General features: G+C 38.7%; 1 pseudogene; it reads right to left on the bottom strand.

Moving 5' to 3' along the window:
• Positions 1–8,329: 8,329 nt before the first annotated feature.
• LOC115669805 (uncharacterized) lies at positions 8,330–8,977 on the bottom strand (annotated as a pseudogene).
• Between the last annotated feature and the right edge of the window lie 8,272 nt (positions 8,978–17,249).

Below are 17,249 nucleotides of genomic sequence, written 5' to 3'. Positions count from 1 at the left end.
TGTTTTGGATCTACCCGAGCCTGCCCGAAACAAGCCCACCATAAACAAACAAGAACCATTTGATCTTCTTGCTCCCAAGCCCACCCGAAACCTATCATCTTCTTCCAGAGCTCCGCTTTCTCTCTCTAGCGGATCCCGTCTCCTCCCCAGTTTGACTTGCGCCACCTCCCTCAATCCACCGTCATCGTCATCCCCTCCCAGGCATCGAGCTCGAACCAGGTCATTCCCCTCAAACCCTAACTCCCTCCCGATTTCGTGAATGAAAGCGGGTCCATCATGCGTCGCCAACCGCTACGTCAGGTAGCGGATTCTAAATTGTGGGTCTTTCGAACCATTTTATTGCGGGTCCATCGTTCTTGTTGTGTTTCGGAGATTTCTTGTATGGTTTTTTTGTTTTTTCCTTGCGCGGTCGTGGATCGCGTTAACCCACTTGAATCTTTTTGAGTTTGATCGTGGATAGGCTTCGAAATCTCTACTGGGTAGATGCGCTTGATTTGATTTCGGCTCTTTCTCTGTTCTTGTTTCTGTCTGCTTGTTTCTGTGGCGATGACTCTGCTGAAAGAATTCACCCACGATGCTTTCGGCAAATCCGATCCGACTGTTACCTCGTTGAAAAATGGGAACTTGGGCTGGAATTCCGAATTGATTTGGTTAAATTTCATTCGAGCAAATTGCATCGCCACCCATGGTGAAAATTAGATTTTTTTTATTTTTATTTTTTACTTCCCCGGTGGTTCTCCGGATGATTTCGTAGTAAAAGACATGTTTATCTTGGTATGAAGTATTGAAGTGTCATTTTCAGTTCGAATTTGCTATTGTTGGGTAATTTGAGTGAAATACTTTCTGCTTAGTGTCCGATTCCCGTCGATTTGCTTGGATCACAGCGAAAGAACACAATTGTTGACTTTCCCTCCGCTTCCTTAGGCCGCGAAGGCGAGATGGCCCGGGATCTTCGACGGCGTCGATCCCGCCACCGAGGATTGGATTGCCGACCAGATGCACATCGTAAATCTTGCTCCCGATTAACTGAATCCCATAGCTCATCGTTTTGTTTTCGCTTCGTGTTAAGTTTGGTGAGATTGAATCGGTGACGGCTTGAATTAAGTGGTTAATCAGTTCCTTTGCACTCTAATTATGGAATTTCCGGATGGGTTTAAGTGCGCATGTCATGGGGAGTTCAAACCTGCTCTTCTGTATCAGCTTCTGGCACTTTGAGTGCATCATAATATTTTCTGCTTCAAGGTATCTGCACAAGCACTAACGAAGCTATGGGACAGCGTGAAGATTTTGAGCAAAACAAGGTGCTGATAAAGTTATTGAGAAAATAAATCGACCGCAAGAAATGATTAGTAAACCTCTAAACACGAACCCGACCCGAACCGACCCGACCCGAACATGACCCGATTGTGCAGCTATATCATGTTCGGGTCTTGTTTCGGGTCGGGCCAAGCACATATATTCATTGTTTCGGGTCGGGTCGGGTATCATGAAAACCCGACCCGACCCGACCCATTGACACCCCTAGGGATCATCAGGTTCACCAATGACAATCATATTATTGTTGGATGATTTTACAAATCTAAATGTGTATCGCTGTGTAAGAGTATATATTCTTTAGAGAAAAACATTAAGAGAAAGGGAAAATTGCAAAAACCTTCTCGAGATAGAACTCACATGTAAAAGAACCATCATCACTTTTAAAAATAGCCTCGGACGGAGATTGCAGGGGCTAGGCTGGAGGTGGCAATGATAGGGTAGGACAGAGAAGCGTATGTTAGGGTTTGGGGTTTTTTTTTAAGGCAGTTCGGGAATAAAAAATGAAAATTTTTATAATATGTGGGGGTGTCAAGATGTAAAATGATATGAAAATGATAAAAATTTTGTCGTTTTAAAAGTGGAGATAGTATCTTATGTATGAAGATGAAATTTGACATTTATTTCTTTCTCTTTGTCCTTTGAAAGCTAGAGATATCCCTCTATATCCCATCATTCATAAGTAGCTTTGAGGACACGAAACCATCCAATTCAATGATTCATTAACTAGCTTGCTTACCTAAATTGGCATCAAAATAGAATTGACCGCTGAAGAATTGAAAGATAGATATAAGTAAAAAATATATATTTTTAATTTGAATTTTGCCCAATTTATATAACCAAACTAATATTTCTTTATCAAGAAAAAGGGTCGAGGAGGTAAAAGCCCGGGACGTGGATAGATTTTAGCCACTGAATATATGTTTTCTATGTGACATCCGCCTTTAGCCCTGACGTTAGCCCATACAAAGTATTTGCAAATTTTAATTTATTTAAAACAAATCTTCCAAATGACTATAATAGAGGGAAGCTACTAAAATATTTGAACTTATGACACTAAAGTCAACTCAATCAAGATCTTCAAGCGGGGCCCTAGAAAATATTAGCATCAAGAACTAGAACAAAAAAGGAAAGATAGAAAATCCATGTCGTGCACATTCTGTGATGCTTAACTTCGTTCATTTTTTCTAGCATAAAATAAGGCAACAGAATTTTATTCTCTAAATTTATCACAATGTGCTAGTGATCCAATCTCACTTGATTTTCTCCTAACGAAATAAGAAAAATGCATCTTGGTTTGAATTTAAACCGCTGTCTCGATTTTAAGAGTTTGATCATAGTATTCGCGCATGTCCTTTTCAAGCTAAGTTAGGCTAGTTAGCTTGAATTTGGCCCATATACTCTATTCTAGATCTTCCCCAGAGTAATAAAGTAGTAGCAATAGCGACCTCAATTGCTAAGAATAGGTTTGGGATGTACCAAGTGTTCACAAGATAGAGTTAGCAATTGACTAAATGTCCAATTATTCAACAACAAAATGAGTTGGACTTAAGGAGAGCATCTTATCAATACTTTAATTCACACAATCTTGTTTGCAGTTGTCTAGAGAAGTAATTATATCACATGAACGTTTATCACATTAGATTTTTAGTAAAATAACGTCAAAAAGTATTGCACAAGCGATTTGATATACTTTCCTCGGTTATGGACAAGCTCACTTTTTGTATGTATCCAACTACAACTGTACGCCAGTAAATGTTGCTCCTACAAGTATTTCTTGTGTCTTTTTTTTTTTTTTATGTTAGGAAAAGAAAAGGATCCGAATAATTGATGTTCATTAGGTACATCGACAGTGAAAAGGAACATAACAAAAATGACGGCCCATCGATCATACTTGTGCTTACTATTTTCTCTTTTGATTCTTGCACATAGAAATGATGGGATAATTACCAAAAAAAATTTATAAGTCTATTGTATAGATGTCAGTCCTCAACATTTTAATTTGGTCTCATCCTCAACCTTTTGATAATTTACCTATGTAGTCCTTCAGGCCAATTTTCGCTAGAAATCGCCGACGTGGGAGTGTCAACCATCCCATGTGGCACGCCAATGCCGACATGAACAAAATTTACAATTTTTAGAAATTTTATGATTTTTTTTATTTAAAAAAATTAAAAATACAAAAATTATCCACATCAGCACTGACGGTGCCATGTAGAACGGCCGGCGTCTATGTCAGTGATTTCCGGCTAAAATTGGCCGGAAGAACTACATTGGCAAATTGTCAAAAAATTTAAAACTAAATTGGCCAAATTAAGAGGTTTATGACTAAATTGGTATCCCCGTACAATAGGTTTAGGATTTTTTTGGTAATTGTATCTTTTAAACGGTTGATTGATTCTGAATATAACTTCAGTTCTCCAAAAAAAAAAGATTTTTTTGAGAGGGAATGATTCATAAAAAAGGATAAATTGGGGCCAGATGATACTGAACCTAGTCCGAATTGTGTGTAGTGAATTGGGTCGATGGGAGAATCTTGTGATGAGTGGATGATGACTCTCCTTCGCTTTTCTTCTCAGCTGTCCCAAGCCCTATCCCGTCACATCTTGTTCAATCCTTTTCGTGAGATGCTTTCTCATTCTCTCATGAGCACCTAGTGCAGGCTATGATATCTTAGGGTTTACTACACGAGAGTTCGAAGGTAATTTGTAACTTCTTATAGATAAGTGTTGTTAGATAATAAGAGAACGCGAAGTAACTTTTTGATAATTTGTCTAGCTTATTCAACTTGCTCAAGTGGGGGATCTTGCCATTCATGACGGTTTGACTGAAAACTGGCACAATTTTGGAAAACAAGCAAAGATATTTTATTGTATATCCACCGTCCTAAGAAAATTGGTCTCATAAAGTATGTAAAAAAGTCCGAGTTAAGAGTTGAAAAAAGTCGAAAGAAAAATGTAAAAGTAGCTCTAAACTGACCCCTCTCACTTTTAAGTATGTACTTCACAGGGTCATGCACCTATTTTGGCTAACACAAGTCCGTTTGTTTTTCACAAAGTGAGGGATCTTGAGATTACATGGATTTTCACATTTTCAATTTCAATTTTGGGTATGCTAGCCTATGAGTTCAAAAAGTTCAGAAAAAGATGGCTATACAATTTGACTGAGAAAATTGTCCAAAAAATCCAAAATTATTATACGTCGGCTAATTCAGTCATACACTAATTAATATTTTCAATTTAGTACTAAAAATTTTGACAATTTTGCCAATGAAGTCATCCCAACCTTGTCTATGGTCAGTTGCCAACCATTGCCGAGGTCTGGCGACCAGTGGAGGAAGAAGGAAAAAAACAAAGAAAGAAAAAGAAAGAAAAAATTTAAAATATGCAAAAAGTTATCCACATCAGAGTCAGCTGTGCCACGTAGGACAGCCAATGTCCACGTCAATAATTGCCAGCCAAAATTGGCCAAAATGACTACAATAGCAAATCGTCAAAAGGTTTATAACTAAATTGATTAAATTGAAAGATTTAGGATTAAATTGGTACGTGTACAGTAGGTTTATGATTTTTCTGGTAATTTTTCCTTTCAAAAGTGAAAACGGTATTTGATACGTGAGGATGAGATTTGACATTCATCTCTTTCTCTTTATCCTCCCAAAGCGAGAGATATCCCTCCACATTACACCCCCGATCTTCGATTTTCCATCCTTCATAAGCATCTTGGCAGACACGAAACCATCCTATTGAATAATTCTGTAATTAACTTACTTACGTAATTTGGCATCAAACAGATTTGACCGTTAAAGAATTGATAGGTAGATATAACTGAAATATATATTTCTTTATACAGAAAAAGTGTCCCTTGGAAGAGGCAAAAGCCAGGAACTGAACACGTGTTTTCTATGTGACATCCTCATTTAGCCCTAATCTTGGCCCACAAAATAAATTAGAAAATTTCAATTCTTTTTAAGCAAATCCCTTAGATGGAGATGTAGATCTGTTGGATCAAATTGACTTTGATGGAGGGAAACTAATAAAATCTGTAAACTTCTCCCGCTAAAGTCAACTCAATCAAGATCTTGATTAATCCATTCATTCACCATCATAAATCACGATGCGCCTTGTGAAAGCTTCGCCTGCCCTTCACAGAATATTAGCATCAAGAACCACGAAAATAAAAAAAAGAAAGGAAATCGATTTCGGATACAATATGCGATGCTTACTTTGTTCATTCAATATTTTATACAAATTATTTATCACAATTATCGAGCTCACTTGATTTTCTCCTATCCGGAATAAGAAAAATGCATCTACATTCAAACATTGTTTGGCTAGCATATCCGTCTCAAGCTATGTATAGCTAGCAATAATTTGACTTTGTCCCCTATGCCCTAATCCAGATCTTCTACATAAAAAAAAAATCAATAAGCAATAGCAACTCCAATTGCTAATGATAGGTTTGGGACATATGAGAGTGAGACATGTACTAAGTGCTCATCGCATGGAGTTAGCTATTGAGTAAACATGTTTATTTCGAGAAAAATGAATAATTTGAAAAATATTTCTAAAAATGATTTCTTGTATCGCTTATAAAAATAAAATCGACGCAAAATATATTCATCGTCTACGAAAATATGTTGGCACAAATTATTATTGATAATTAAGACATTTTCATTGACTAGTTATTTTAAGCGATATAAACAAGCATTCTTAAAAAAATATTTTTCAAATCATTCATTTTCAACTCATAAAATAAGTTGGACTTAAGGAAAGCATCTTATCAAGACTTTATTTCATACGTCTTGTTTTCAATGGTCTAGACAAGTAATTATATCACAGAAACGTTTATCACATGAACACCATATCACCCCATTAGATCTTCAGAAGAATAATGTAGAAAAGCTTTACATAAGCGATCTTGTATATCTTCGATACGAGAGATCGAATAGCTACAATCCTCAAATCAAACGTGAACAGAGCCACTTGTGCAAAATCTTCTTTACATCGGGTGTACATACTATATTTTTTCAAGTGCATCGGATGCGATTGTGTGTACTTTCTTTTTCTTTGCTCTGATAATGAAATAAAGAAGCCGACTTTTGGCAAATCCCTTGTGTCTGTTTTTCATGTTTGGAAAAAAAAAAGATCCGAAAAAATATAGATATTTATCAAGTACATCGACTTTTGGCAAATCCCTTGTGTTTACTGTTGATCCAATTTTCTTAATTGATTCTTCACACATATGAATGATGCAATCTTTTTATGGAGGTTGTTTATTTGTGAGCGTAACATTTATCCGGGCACAAATTTTTCTTTATAAAAATTGTTATCCGGGCATAAATTTTTCTTTATAAAAATTGTTTTAGCGGAGGGATGAAGAGGAAAACACGGCCCTCTCATAATATAATGAATATAATTTCGCTTCTCCAAGAAAAGAAAAACCAAATTTGGAGAGGGAATGATTCATAGAAAGGACAAATTGGGGATAAGTACTGAACCTGGTCTGAATTGTGGGTGTAGTGAATTGGGTTAAGGGGAGAATCTTCGTGGTGAGTGGATGGAAATCCTCCTTTGCTCTTCTTATCAAATCTCCACATCGCTATCCCTCCACCACATCCTCTTCAATCCTTTTCGGAGATGCTTTCTGATTCTTTCATGAACACCAGGTGCGGGCAATAACATCTAGGGTCACGAGTTCGAGTGTAAATTGTACTGTGAGTTCTATAGTTATTTAATTACATCGTTAATTCCCAATTGTTAGGCTTACTATAGAAGGTTTTCTTGATTTTTGCGCAATGAGAACGTGAAATACCCGATGGATCTACTCCGGTCAAGTTAATAAGACATGTTAACTCCTTCGCACGAGGGTTTGAAATGTCTAGAGATCTATGTTATTTTGTTCGCCTATTCACTATGCGCATTGAAGTCTAATCCTCTGTTATCTTTGTCAAATACAAGAAATTGAATAGGATTTGTGTGAAATATATCGGTCTTTTCCTCCATTTATGTGTCAACTTTCCAAAACCGATAATCAAAAGAATTAAAGCATGCGCGAAAACTCAATTTTCTCTTACAAATCACGTATAAGTACTAGAATTGATTAGAGCCTAGTAAGAGGTTTGATTCGTATCCACGAGGAAAACATTGAAAACAAAAGGACAAAAGAAAGTTGTGCCAAACGGGGAAAAGGTGGCATGAGTGGTCACGACTCAATCACGTACTAATATGTTCTCTTCATCGAAACCTCCCACTTAGCCTACAGTTGCGTCCATGTTCACCCGCCCACAGCACGACTTTCTTTATTATATAGAAGTTCTTTTTCCTACAAAAGTTAGATGAGATATTCCAGACCCAAATGAGATATTCCAGACTCAATCTCTATCATTCATACATGATAGACTGTAAGTGAGCATTTAAAAAATGTGTCATAGGCTTCAACAATCAATACAAAATCGCCGTTTCGCTTGTATGTACTACATCAATGCTATATTTTTAAAATAGTATTAGATGTAATAATGTCGGTCTTCACTGTTAGTACATGATAGCTTATAAGTAAGCATTTAAAAAAGTTGTCATATTTCTCAAATATCAACAAAAATATGTTATACCAATTTCATAGACTAATCATAGTATAATTGATAATTGTAATAACAATAACTACAACAAATTTTTGTCAAAGCATAATTACAATTATACTGAGACAAGAAGCAGACAAGGCATGCACGCAAGGGAAGGAAAGTCCTCTATAAATACTAGGGCAAGAACCCTAAGATGGGCAAGAAAGAGCAAACCAGTGAATTAAGACGTCAAGTTGCCTCTAGAGTTCCCTTGAACACTTCACTGGGAATTTGTCGAGAATTTTCTCTCATCAGCTTACTCATACTTTTCCTACTGAAGTGTTTGGGGGAACTCCTGATGCCGCGTGACAATACATTCGCCTCTGTTGACGCTCACAAGTCATGACAAAGCTAACACAAGGGAGGTAACCCCATTTATTCGTGGATCGATATAGTTTACATGGTCATACTAGAATGCGCAGCATGCAGCAAAATTAATGTTTCACAGGAGTAACAATGCGTCCGTACTTTGAACCATACTATGTTCCCGGTGTCTCGGTCTATAGCTCGAGCCAAGCCACTCATTTGCACGGCAGCTATGATGTCTCGCCTGGTGCCATTCGCTGATACACTGAGTAACACGGGAAGTCCGCATCCTATTTCGGCTCGGGAGGACAGTTGGGATTATCATGCACCAGGCAAGCAAAGTAATACACGTCATATCCCCCGAGTTGTCCTACCCATCTGATTCTCCCCAATTTGATTTCGAATGCAATGATCGAATCAAAGTTCACATCCGGCCCTATGCACAGGTCAGATTGATTTGGCTTTTTAGTTTGGTTCTTTTGCTTCTCTTGGCATTGTGCGACCTTTGGAGGAACTGTGTAGAGGTTTCTAGTACCTATGTATACGAGCCTCCTTCTCGGATCAATCGAGGGCTGCTTCCAGTAGCCGCCACGTTTACTGCCATTGCTCCTGACCTATTATTGAGCTTCGCCAAGCTGCCTCGGAAAGTGCAACATTGCTCCGGAGAGGTAAGGTCACTTTGATTGACGATACTCCGGCATAGAATGCCCAGTAAAAATAAACGGAGATGACAATCATCGGGTTCAAAATGAGTCACTATTTCTTCTATTGTGTAGATTGTTTGTATTTTTCTCGGTACAGGTTACTATTTTCTCATTAGTATCTGCATCCACCTCTTATAAGCTGTTGCAGAGGTTGTTATCACCGATAGAGGTCGTGGATCAATCTGACATTATCAAATTAGCCTCCTGTTTGATTGGCTCCCGGCGATAACGACTGCAGGTCGATAAATTGCAACGATCAGGAGGCGTCTGGCTATTATCGGGGTTGACCTCAAGACGGTTACATTTACTATAGTCTACGTGGCCCTAAGCCCCGTCAACTCGCTTAGCTTTTGCTGCCATATCAAATCGCTGGTGAACGCGTAAAAATAGACAACGCTGTTGGCTATGGCCAGGGTGGCGGATATATCCTTTCCGGCGAAGAACTTCCATCTCAACGGTAAACCCCAGACAGTCAACAGGCTGATCAATACCTCTTCTCCAGCATTTCTGGCGTTGCTCAAATCGCTTCCATGGTTTAGCCACTACTTTATCTCATAAACAGAAGCAGTGAAAAAATATGAAAAGTTCGCGCTTCTGCGTGCCTACAGACAAAGATACATGATGACGGGTTGGAGCTTTATTACCACGGCGACGGTGCTGTCTAATACACAAATGGTGGCGATCACAAAGATGAAGAAGATACAGCAAGTTTTCTGAATATGTAGATGAGCCATCGATATTGAAGAACCTAATTTCCTTTTCCTTTGGGTGGATTCGACAAATCCTACATATGATTTATAACTTGTAAATGTGTGTTCCTCTGTATCACTCTCTCACATGTAAAGAGCTCTCCGTTTCATTAAGTTTGAATCATTTCTTTGTCGACATACGTAGAGCATTTATGTATCTTCAACGTTAAACTCAATCTCTGTTGAGCCAATAAAAGTTTCCCTAGAGGAATGTGGTCAAGAAAACCCTAACCATGCAAAGCTCGCTTGTGCGCACAGGACGTAGATATCACACCTCTCTCTCTTTTTGTCACATTATTCGACGTGTCTCTCTTATTTGTGTTCACGAAAGCAAGGCATGAACAAGGCAGCTTATTCAATAACTAAACTTGCTCAAGTGGGGGATCTTGCCATTCATAACTGTTTGAATGAACATTGGAGCAATTGTACATCCACCATCCTAAGAAAATTCGTCTCAGGCATGACCAACGCCCAATGTCGCATTGACCTACCACGTCCATATATCTGAATATCAAGAAGTCAAACTTACCACTTTGTTTGTCAGGATTTCTGACAGGTTAAGATTTAATTCTTTCACTTCACTATTAAAGTTTAAAATATTAAATAAATTTGAAAAGCCATGAAAGATTTATAGGTAAATGTACGTATCAGTATAAGACTATTTTTAAAGGTTTCAAGTACTTTAAATTTGAAAAAAGAGCCAGAGTGCGTCCGTTATAAAGATTGAAAAAAGTCAAAAGAAAAATGTAAAATTAACTCCAAACAGACTATTCCTACTTCCTAAGTACGTACATCACAAATTGGTGCATCTATTTTGGCTAACAGTGAGTTCATATGACTTACTCAAGGTGAGGGATCTTAAGATTTCATGGATAGAAACATCTTCCATTTTTTTTTGGGTATGCTTGCCTAGGAGTACAAAAAGTTCAGAAAAAGATGGATATAATCATGCCGCATAATCATAATAAACAACATACGGTGAAAATGCCTCATAAATTTTTATATACCCATTTGGCGGCGCACTACCATGAACAATTTTTGCACACATCTCCAGCATTTCTCTTAATTTTTCTTACAGTGTGGAGGAGATTACTCCTATCTTGCAAGAGGAAGTAAGTGTAACCTAGTTCACTCTCCAATCTTCAAAGGAATTGAATCACATAACAAATATACAAATGAGAGAACAGGTCTCACATCCTACCAATATATGTATATTAGGCTAATAAATGGTGGGCCCAACCATTCAATTTTAGAGGCACCCTCCACTCGGAATTTGACACTTGTCCAACATAATGAACTAAATAAGAAAATAATCTAATTCCGAACCATTTCGGAAATGTAATGTCAAAATGGAAGAATTTGCTTGTTTCGTAAGACCCAGTAAGTTTTTGCCATAAACTATTAAGTGGAAATCTTGTATTGGAACGTGTACAAAGCATTGCAAAAGGGAGAGGGGGGCCTTTCTAACCGCAGTGGAAGTGATCAGAGGAACTCCAAGTATCTCCAAGGGACAGGAATACTACGAGGCCTTTGCAAAGAAAATGTGGACCTCACAGAGGGTAAAAATCTGAGAGAACCAGACAAACATCCATGAAGTGATCAATGCCAAAGCATAACGAACCTGGTCAAATTCAATGGGAAGGTGACCGGAGAAGAATATGCATCCTGGTGTGAGATTGTTAGAAAGAGTCAAAGTTGTTTTTTATGTTTTTCAATTAATAGCTAGTCGTGTGTTTCTGTTACTTAGTGGGTCCTAGTTTTCAGGACTTAGTTGGCAGCATGTTGTTGCACACGTTCACCATTTTGAATCAAAGTAGTTGTTATTTTTGTTGGGATCTCTTCTGTTGATGTACAACCTATAAAACGGCTAAGTTGTTAATTTCAATAGTATGGACGAATGCAGTAAGCATCTTCAACCAGTGTGTCTCTCCTTTCTGGGTTTCTTTTTGGTGCTTGCAAAGCACATCCATCTTCTGCATTTTTACTGTATCAGTGGTATCAGAGCCAGGTTAGCAAAAAAGAAAGTGAGGGTTGAGTGTTGAGAGTTAAACACGTGAGGAAAGAGAGTCTTGCCGCAAAGTTTTTTTTCTTGACACTTTGTTTGCAGCAGCAATCATGGCCACAGATTCCAATTTTGTCCAACCGGCAATCCCTCGCTTTGATGGTCATTATGACCATTGGAGCATGTTGATGGAAAATTTTCTAAGGTCCAAAGAATTTTGGGAAGTTGTTTCTTCTGGAATTCCTGAACCGGAAGAAGGAGCCACGTTGACAGCAGCACAGCGGACGGCTCTAGAAGCAATTAGGTTGAAAGATCTTCAAGCCAAGAACTATCTCTTTCAAGCCATTGACAGATCTGTCTTGGAGACAATCCTTTGCAAGGATACTTCCAAGCAAATATGGGATTCTATGAAAAAGAAGTATCAAGGCTCTGCAAGAGCAAAGAGACAACAACTGCAAGCTCTTCGTACGGAGTTCGAAACGCTACGAATGAAATCAGGGGAGTCGGTCACAGATTATTTCTCAAGAACGATGGCAATCGTTAATAAGATGCGAATCCACGGTGACAAGACGGAGGATGTCACCATTGTTGAACAAATTCTTCGATCCTTGACGCCAAAATTCAATTTTGTTGTCTGCGCCATAGAAGAAGCTAAGGATATTGAAGAACTTTCAATTGATGAACTGCAAGGTTCTTTATTGGTTCATGAACAGAAGCTCCAACACCAAGATACGGAAGAACAAGCCTTGAAGACCTCTACTAATTTCCGTCATTCTTCAGCAACAAGAATGAATAATGGTAGAGGGAGAGGAAGAGGATTCCACCAACGCAACAGCACCATCAATCCAAGAATTGTAGGCTCTTCTTCTAATGATGCACGAAGTGGAGGTCGAGGTTGGTATTCAGGTGGTTTCAAGCCAAAACCAACAGATAAATCTAAAGTTGAATGCTTTAGATGCCACAAATATGGACACTACAAGTCCGAATGTCGAACCAATCTTAGTCGACATGTGGAAGCAACAAATTTTGCTGCAGCAAATGAAGAAGAAGGAGAGAAGCTCCTAATGGCATGTCAAGAGAAAGAAATGTCTTCACCAAATTTATGGTACCTTGACACTGGTTGTAGTAATCATATGTGTGGCAACAAGGAGGCATTTTCTTCTATCGATGAAACCCACCGCACAAAAGTGAAGCTTGGAGATGATTCTGCCATTTCAGTCATGGGAAAAGGTACTGTTCAAATTTCTTCAAGAGGGAAAATGCAGACCATTAATGATGTTTTCTATATTCCTGAATTGAAAACAAACCTCATGAGTGCTGGCCAATTACTTGAGAAGGGGTATGAAATTGTATTTAGAGGTGGAGTTTGCAAGATTTATGATCAGCAGCAGAACTTGCTTGTTCAAGTTGATATGACATCAAATAGAATGTTTCCTCTTTACCTTCATGATTCTGATCATGCTTGTTACGTGGCAAAATTAAAAGAGGAAGCATGGATATGGCATTTTAGATATGGGCATCTTAATTTTGGTGGTTTGCGGACACTATACCAAAAGCAAATGGTGGAGGGACTCCCTGCTATCAAAATCCCATCAGAAGTTTGCGAGGATTGTGTTGTCAGTAAACAACATCGAGCTCAGTTTCCACAAGGCAAGGCGCGGAGGGCAAAAAAGCAGCTTGAGCTGGTTCATTCAGATCTTTGTGGTCCAATTTCACCGGTTTCTAATGGAGGTAAATGATATCTGATCACATTCATTGATGATTTTAGTTGAAAGGTGTGGGTGTATTTCTTGCATGAAAAATCTGAAGCTTTTGAAGCATTTAAGAATTTCAAGAGTCTTGTCGAAAAAGAAAGCGGCAATCCAATCAAAGTTCTTCGAACTGATCGTGGAGGAGAGTACAAGTCTCTTGAGTTTGATGATTTTTGTACGAAGCATGGAATTCGTAGGCAACTTACTGCAGCCTATACACCACAACAAAATGGTGTATGTGAGAGGAAGAATCGAACCATCCTCAACATGGTGCGAAGTCTATTGCGAAGTAGTGGAATTCCGAAGAAGTTTTGGCCAGAGGCTGTAAATTGGAGTGTCCATCTCTTGAACAGAAGTCCCACACTTGCTGTTCTAAATATGACTCCTGAAGAAGCTTGGAATGGACGAAGGCCGACGGTTGATTACTTCAAAATTTTCGGGTGTATAACATATGCCCGCGTTCCAGATAAAAAAAGGAAAAAGCTTGATGATAAAGGAGTAAAATGCATCTTTCTTGGTGTAAGTGATCAAACAAAAGCTTACAAACTCTATGATCCTATGACCAAGAAGATTATAATCAGCCGTGATGTAATATTTGAAGAAGAAAATTTTTGGCTTTGGAATGATCAAGCTGAAGGGGCTGCACCAATTGTAGCTGATTTTGAAGAGATTGGCGAGGAAGACCAACAACACAATTTGGTCTCAGCTCGCAACAGTTCTGACCCTATTGAAACGGAGGAGCAGCAACCCAATTCAGATATTGCTGCAACACATGATGAACGCCCCCAACGTCACCGACAAAGGCCAGCATGGATGAGAGATTATGAGGTGTCTGGAGTTGACCAAGGTGAAGATCCGTTAACTCACTTTGCTTTGTTTGCAGATAGTGATCCAACTACTTTTGATGAAGCAGTAAAACATCAAAAGTGGAGAGATGCAATGGATGCTGAAATTAAAGCAATTGAGAAAAACAATACTTGGGACTTAACAAATCTTCCCAAAGGCCACAAGACTATTGGTGTCAAGTGGGTCTTCAAGACAAAGCTGAACAAGGATGGTGGCATTGACAAATACAAGGCGCGTTTGGTGGCAAAAGGCTATAGGCAAGAATTCGGAGTGGATTACAAAGAGGTGTTCGGGCCAGTTGCGAGACTTGACACAATTCGATTGATGATTGCGCTAGCAGCTCAGAGATCGTGGTCTATCCATCAGTTAGATGTCAAGTCTGCCTTTTTACATGGTGATCTCCAAGAACAGGTATTAATTGACCAACCTCCTGGATATGTGTCCAAGAACAGGTATTCATTGACCAACCTCCTGGATATGTGAAGCCTGGTTGTGAGAATAAAGTATACAAATTAAAGAAGGCTTTATATGGATTAAAGCAAGCTCCTCGAGCTTGGTACAGTAGGATTGAAGCTTATTTTTTGAAGGAAAGCTTTACGAAGTGTCCTTATGAACATACTTTGTTTATTAAGGTTGATCATGGTGGGAAACTACTTCTTGTATGCTTGTATGTAGATGATCTCATCTACACAGGGAATGATGGTGTCATGATGGAGACATTTAAGCAATCCATGATGCATGAATTTGAGATGACAGATCTTGGGTTAATGCACTATTTCTTAGGCATTGAAGTTAATCAATCTGCAGCTGGTACATTTGTTTGCCAAAAGAAATATGTGCAGGAGATTTTAGAGAAGTTTCAGTTGAAGGATTGCAATTCAGTTGCCACACCGATAGAGGTTGGATTAAAGCTCACCAAGGATCCTGGTGGAAGGAAAGTGAATAGCACTATGTACAAGCAAATTGTGGGAAGTCTCATGTACTTAACAGCAACAAGGCCTGACATCATGTATGGTGTTAGTCTCATCAGTAGATACATGGAGAGTCCCACCGAAAAACACCTTCAGGCTACAAAGCGTATTTTACGCTATTTGAAAGGGACATCATCTCTTGGGTTATTTTACAACAAAGGAGAAAGATCAGATTTGCTTGGTTTTACTGATAGTGATTACGCTGGTGATATGGATGACCGAAAAAGCACTTCTGGTTATGTGTTTATGCTTGGTTCAGGGGCTGTCTCATGGTGTTCAAAGAAGCAACCAATTGTTACTCTTTCGACCACTGAGGCTGAGTTTGTGGCTGCCACCTCGAGTGCTTGTCAAGCTATTTGGTTAAGGAAGATTCTTGGAGAACTTCGGTTTAAATTAGAAGAAGCAACGACAATTTTCTGTGACAACAATTCAGCCATCAAATTGTCAAAGAATCCAGTTCTACATGGGAGAAGCAAGCATATAGATGTGAAGTATCATTTCTTGAGGGATCTTACAAAAGATGGTGTGATTGATCTTGTTTTCTGCAGAAGTGAAGATCAAGTTGCTGATTTGTTCACAAAACCTCTTAAAATGGCCACATTTCAGAAATTAAGGAAGCTCCTTGGAGTTTGTTCGATGGATGCCTCAGATTTATTTCTACACATTTAAACTGATCACTTGTAGTATCAGTTTAAGGGAGGGCATGTTAGAAAGAGTCAAAGTTGTTTTTTATGTTTTTCAATTAATAGCTAGTCGTGTGTTTCTGTTACTTAGTGGATCATAGTTTTCAGGACTTCGTTGGCAGCATGTTGCTGCACACGTTCACCATTTTGAATCAAAGTAGTTATTTTTGTTGGGATCTCTTTTGTTGATGTACAGCCTATAAAACGGCTAAGTTGTTAATTTCAATAGTATGGACGAATGCAGTAAGCATCTTCAACCAGTGTGTCTCTCCTTTCTGGGTTTCTTTTTGGTGCTTGCAAAGCACAGCCATCTTCTGCATTTTTACTGTATCAGAGATGTGAACATCAACCACTACCAGCCCTTTATGCTTTCTCTCCTTTTGTTTCTCTCTCTCTCTTCTCTCTTCTCAAAACGACCCGTCTTCTTCAGTTCTTATTTTTCTTGGTTGCTAACAGTACAAAAATCAGCATAGAGGCACTTGTGGATTGTGCAATAATTTCAATGCCCGTGCAAATATTGATTTTAACCTTGATTATTCTGATGCACTTCATAAAGCTGGCATTGCTACAGATAATTTGAAAGTCTAAAGAAGTACATATCAATTTGAATCTACGAACTTTTTATCAATAAGTAACTTGTGTCTATATGGAAGGGCATGATTTGAACTTTTTTTCCTCAGCTTCCAAGTATAGTAAGAAAATATATATTAGTTGCACAGGGGCTCATGTGCTTATGTAGCATTATACCCTTTAGCTCTTAGATTTGGCAGGCTTCAAGTGTGATCAACTTGATTTAATAGCTCAAATGCATTCGGCTCATAAATTCAGCCTTGTATCCGTGTGTAAGTGCTGCTCGTATACATTTTGCTGCCTTTGATGTCCGCCTTCATGTGGTGAGTATGGACTCTCGTAGGCAGAACAGATCGCACGTAAACCGAGAAAAAGGGTTACTAACAGAACACCCCACTTGAAAAATTCTTTAAAGTTAAGCATGGATTTGAAGATCCCTTAGCAATCGTCATAAGCAGTGTTAAAGATAAATTAAAAAACTTAACTATGCTGTACAATATTGTTTACTAAGCTATAGAGCTAGCTGTTGAGGTTGTTCCACACATCGGTTATAGAATGGGCTGATGGTCGGTTTATAAGTGTGAGGGAAGGTCTCACCCTTTGAGCTAGCTTTTGGAGTGAGAGAGACTCAAGACCCTCAACACTAGTATCAGAGCTCAGGTTGCCAACAAGTCTATGACCCAACAGTCACACGGGAGAGTTATGGGTTGTTACGGCTCCGACCCAGGCCCGAT

Source organism: Syzygium oleosum, unplaced genomic scaffold, assembly GCF_021117445.2.
Source record: "Syzygium oleosum isolate NSW1041296 unplaced genomic scaffold, Sole_v2.1 Sole_v2.02, whole genome shotgun sequence".
In the NCBI taxonomy this organism is placed as follows: domain Eukaryota; kingdom Viridiplantae; phylum Streptophyta; class Magnoliopsida; order Myrtales; family Myrtaceae; genus Syzygium; species Syzygium oleosum.
The sequence above is the reverse complement of the archived record's forward strand: the minus strand, read 5'-3'. Positions and strand labels throughout refer to the sequence as shown.